This window comes from Poecilia latipinna, unplaced genomic scaffold (assembly GCF_001443285.1).
Source record: "Poecilia latipinna isolate Pla-1442-1.1 unplaced genomic scaffold, P_latipinna-1.0 Scaffold1423, whole genome shotgun sequence".
NCBI lineage: Eukaryota > Metazoa > Chordata > Actinopteri > Cyprinodontiformes > Poeciliidae > Poecilia > Poecilia latipinna.
Window position 1 is genome coordinate 112,526 of NW_015114039.1, and position 5,444 is coordinate 117,969.

The window sequence follows — 5,444 nt, forward strand, 5'->3', positions numbered from 1 at the left end:
AAAGGTTAACCTTTCATATTGTGATGACTGCTGTGATATTTAATAACTTTTACAATAACTTTTGCAGTTCGGTGCCTTTAAAGCAATTAATTCAACATAAAGTTTTTGATTTTGAAGGAAACCACATTGCATTGTGGGATTGTGTTGGTTGAAATAAACTGTCTCCACCATCAGCTCCTCTTCCTGAAACGCTTTCCGCTGTGGACGGACTCATCAATTCACTGGGAAATTTATGATGCAGGTAGCGCATAAGAGTACATTTTATGTGTTCATTTGGGAGTGGAAATGGCCGTGAGTGATAGGCTGTGTGAGGGAGAGTTATTTTAATGCCTGACTGAAGGTGATCCTGACCTCTCATGTGGGCTGCAAAGATGGTTAAACGCCTTCCAGTGCAGCATAAGTATACACAGAGGGTTCAGTGGCTCTGAGGGGTCATTACCCCAAGGAAATGAGCGAGGAGCGCCGCCAGGCCATTACCGCTTTGTTGGTACAGGTGATTATGGCTGGCTCATACCATAAAAATAATGCAGTCCTCCCATCCTTAACTATATTTACACAGTTCCACAACAAGGTGTCTGCTGTATTTCAAGGTATGATGCTCGACTAATTTGAGTATAAAATCCAAAAGGCAAACAAGCCCAGAGAGACGCACATTAAACCTATTCCTGTCGTGGGTTTGATAGACAAACACAACAAAAGTTTAACTGCAACGCAGTGAAAAGTAGAAATGAAAGAGAGGCGACGCTCTACGCAGCAACACATGAGCAAATGTGGCATTTAGAAAGAAGCAATAAATAAGAGAAGGCGACGCAAACTGGGATGCAGAGGGGTGTGAAGAAACTGGCCGTTTGTCAGCCTGGATAAGGTCACAACCAACTTTCCAAAACCCTGTAATTGACTGCAGCCTGGCGTTGGAGCTAATATTAGCTCAAATGAAAAGCTGCAGAATAATAATGGTGCCCAAAGCTTTTTATTTAATTTACAAAGAACAAAATTCAGCTGAGCAATCATAATAAGGCATTAAACATCAAAGAGCAACACATTAGAAAGGAAACGACTTCAGCTGCGTTCAGTCCAGGCTACCAAGGGAAGCTAACCTGTTAGCAGGCTCACCTACGGTACAGATTATTATGTGTCTGTTAATCTGATGACGGTTTTTAGACTAATTGAAATTAAATGTTATGATTATACAAAAAAACAAATCATCCATCCATCCATCCATTTTCTGAACACCCTTGTCCCTCAGTGGGGTCGGGAGGGGTGCTGGTGCCTATCTCCAGCTAACGTTCCGGGCGAGAGGCGGGGTACATCCTGGACAGGTTGCCAGTCTGTCGCAGGGCAAAAAACAAATCAGTTTAAGCTAAATTTTCAGGAATCTGTCACAAAATATTGAATTTTACTCAAAAATGACCTTCTATGAATGTTTAACCTTAATCTCTGCAGGTGAGACAAAGTCTGGGTTTAAATAGTTTCTGATGTTTTAATGCAGGGGTCCCCAAGCTATGGCCCGCGGGCCGGATCTGGCCCGCCTCCTCATTTGGTCCGGCCCCCTGAACAATACCAGAGAGCATTCAGTGTTTTTTTTCATATATATGTGGATTTTTCTTCAACCACCAGGGGCGCTCTTGAGCAGATATGAAACTTAGTTTCCCTCAATGGAATATATTCTAGTCAGTACCAGTCACCGTTTCGCTCACGGTTTTTTTCCATTTGCATTCTGGGTAAAAATCTATCTACAAACGCTAATATGTCGTCGGCAGTAATCCAGCCGCCGCCGCCGCCGCCCCCCCGTCAACAAAACTTTTCTAAGGTTTCTTTCTCGAAAAACAAAGACCGGCCCCCGACCAGAACAAGGAACAGTCATGTGGCCCTCGCAGGAAAAAGTTTGGGGACCCCTGTTTTAATGAGTCAGTTAGTTTTACCAAAAGCTTTAACCTTCATGTAGAGCAAGAAAAGTTCAGGTCAGAGTTTAGTGCTGCTCGTTTTGTTGAAGCTCTTATCACTCATTTCACAGACAGAACTGAAACATTAAACAGCAGAAATGTCTTCATCTGAACAGTGAATATTACTAAACATGGAGCTGCAGCGTTTGGCCTCGGCTCCAGCCTGGAAACTGGAAACATGAACCAGTGAGCAGGAAGTGACCTCAGAGGCTCATGAACAGCTGAGGGGAAAAACTGTGACGTTTTGACTTTCAGCACAGATTCTTCATTAGGAAAATCCTCAAACTTCCTGTAGGTGAGTCGCAGTTGCTGCTTCAGCAAAACAACAAAACAAATCACAGCAGTCATCACAATATCCGTTTGTATGATACAAAACCAGGTCTTTGGTGGGTTATTATATATGATGTAATATTCAGTATGAACTTCATGCTGACAGAAGCTGAAGCTCACAGAGTGGCTGGAAAACTGGAATAAAGAGAAAGAAAGAAAATGATCATAATCAATACCAGCAATACTCAGGCTGCACATTTTTTAATTATTCTACACAGCTGCACATTTCTTTGAATCTGAATATGCTGTTTTAATAACTGCACAATGTTTTTTATGCTGTAAATTCCCCCTTTACTGCCATTCTTTCTTCTGTTTTTATACATATTTATTTATATTTTTATATATCTTTGACTTTCCTGCCACTTTGCTGAATATTTCTACTGTTTTCCTCACTTTTAGCCAAACAGTAATATTTTCATAAGGTTTAGTGCTTCCTTAAAGCAGAAGCCAGAGAGCAGAGGCCAGCAGACTGAGTTCCTCTGTGCAGAAGAAATCCCGGCTCAGCAGACCAGAACTACTCAGCGGTCGGGTCACAGATTGAACCATCTGCCTGGAGAGCAGAAACAAACCCTGACCCCTAGTGGTGGGGCTGTCACATCAACTCTATGTTTGAATTATCTGAGTAAAGGATAAATGCTGAGACAGGAAACCTGTCAGTGAAGGCAGCTGGTTCCTCTGGTGACTCTTCCTGGTGGTTTTGGGTCTCTGGCTCATAAACACACAGAACCAACTTCCTGTCTGTTGGTTCTGCAGGTTCCAGCTGGAAGTTGCTGCTGCTTACAGACTGGATTAAATCGATGTGTCGACACTTCCTTTCAGTCAGAGGGAATGAAGCATGTTTCCTGCATGTTTCCCTGCTGAATGCAGAGCCTAGTTTTCTGTGCTGATCCTGCAGCTGCAGCAGTCTGACTCTGTTTTAGATAAAAGAGAGAATCAAAGCAGAGAAAATTACATTTTTATAAATAAAATAATTCTGAAAGAGGTGAGTCTCATAAAACATCCCGGTTCTGTTTTGACTTAATCTACAAAAGAAACATCCGGGCGGTATTTTAAAGCTTTCGCTCGGTTTCTTGGCGTTTTGGATGCTAAACGTTGATCTTATTTTATCCACATTTATGTTGTAAGATCTGTTCCTGCTGGGTTATCTCTGCCTGTGCATCAGCACGGGGGTTTGTGTGACTTTTTGTGACACATTAAGGTCATTTGACAGAGCAGAGAAAAGAAAACGACATCCTGTCATTTTTCAGGGCCCCAAAATGCCAAGTGAGTTCCCTGTTGATCAGAGTCTTTATAGGACAAATTAAGTTTGGATAAAAATGTCAGAATAAAATCATTTAATCTGAGTCTAACTGCAGGAGGTTGTGGATCAAAGCATTGTTATATGTGAGAGTGGCCTAGTCAAAGGCCAGACCTATCCAACTGAGAGTCTCTGGCTGTTTCTGAGTTGATGTTCCTGAACGGTGCACATCCACTCTGACTGCAGCTGAAGGTTTTTTTAATGAAATGTTCAGTAAATCCAGGTCACAATATTCTGACTTTTATCTGTAAAGTCTCCACAAAAATCTCAACAAAATAAGTGAAAGTTTGTTGATTATAAAGGGAGAAAACTCACTTTTTTATTCCTGTTCCTTGTTGTCAGTATTTTGTCATAATTGCAGCATGAAAACATTTCCTGTTTGGTTTATGTGGTTGGATTATCCACCACTGTTTTCACGTCCAGCCTGTTCTCCTCCTGCAGAACCTGGGCTCTGCGGTTCTGATGGTGTTGTCGGGTTCAGTTCAGACTCGCTGTCGTTTCTGTAACCACTCCCGGCTGCACCGTGTCGCCCTGCAGGACTTCAAAAAATGAGCGCTGGTCCGTTCACAGGAGGATGATCTGCCATGACGCCACACATCAAGCTCTTCACGGCACCTTTTATCTCCAGACTGTCGGTTTTAGTCCTGCTTTAATTATTTTAGAAGCTCACTGTCTTTCCTGGGAGGAAAATAAAGGCTGCCAACGTTTTTCTGTCTTCCTGCTGAGCTGCTCTGAATGTTCAACCTGCTCTCAGGTCAAACATCATGGAGTCTGCAAGAACATTTTGAGGTGATTCTGAATGGAAATGTCTCCTTCAAACAGAAACTTTCATGTTTTTTTCACATGAAGGTTTCTATTATTATCTTTTGATACAGAAATCTTTTTTTTTACGTTCCCTTATGTCAGCTCAAATGATGAATGGCCTGATTAAACATGGACATTAAACACAATTAGTGAGCTTGAGTAGGTTTAAACTCTAAAAAAGCATGTATGACACATCGCTGTGTGTGCCTGTCATGGAGGATCTCGCTCAGATCAGTGGATTTGGCTGTTTGATTGCTGAACAGATGGCTGATGTAAGAGAAGCATCTTGAGGCTATATATAAAGAAGGAGAAATTCACAACTCGCATGAACTCAGAATCCCGTTTGGCTGCAGCAGAGAGCTGATCTTTCCTGCCCAGCAGTCAGAGCGCCCCCTCCTGGTTCACATACGCTGCTGAACAATTAGACGAGTTATCAGGACTTCAGTCCACAACGTGGCTCTAAATATAACAACCAAGATAAGTCTGATTTAAAAAATCTGCTCTAAATTCTTGAAATGTGAGTCAGTGGTTTGTCCCTGCAGGCACATCACCGGGCTACTAAAGGTCACTTTGATTAAAGCTGATTGGCTCTTTTGGCTTTTTGTCAATATCTGCAGATCATTGCTTTTTCACTAAAATTAATTTTAGTTGAAAGGTTGTGGTTATTTATAGATGCTACAGATTCCTGATTTCAGTTTTTATCACCAACACAAATGCGTGCTAAAAGTGCCGGTTCTGACCGAGTCTGGACGTTACCATGGAAACAGACTTTTCCACATACTGTTAAAGTTCATCCACAACGTTCAGCAAGTTTTACTGAGATGATTTTTGATCGATAAAAAGAATGTTTATGTACAAATAAAATCTGAAAGGTGCGGCGTTTATGTTTAATGTGAGCTGATGAAGTGACGTGACGGTGATCCGGGTGCTAACAGCTTTAGCTGTCATTCTTTCTCCTCACCAGAGCGGTGGTCCACCTCAGAAGCAGATATGAAATAATAAAAATGACCCTGAGGGTTTGATTTATTTAGTTTGGGTAAAACCAGCTGGTAGGAAAACCACGTCCTCCT

At 41.9% G+C, this 5,444-nt stretch overlaps 1 long non-coding RNA gene across 1 annotated transcript; it reads right to left on the bottom strand.

Annotated features, from left to right (window-relative positions):
* Positions 1–2,358: 2,358 nt before the first annotated feature.
* Positions 2,359–5,214, bottom strand: LOC106962514 (uncharacterized). Its single transcript, XR_001427990.1, has 3 exons — positions 3,886–5,214; positions 2,924–3,184; positions 2,359–2,408 (listed from the first exon to the last, which is right to left on the bottom strand). It is a non-coding gene; the product is annotated as an uncharacterized LOC106962514 (long non-coding RNA).
* Positions 5,215–5,444: the final 230 nt, after the last annotated feature.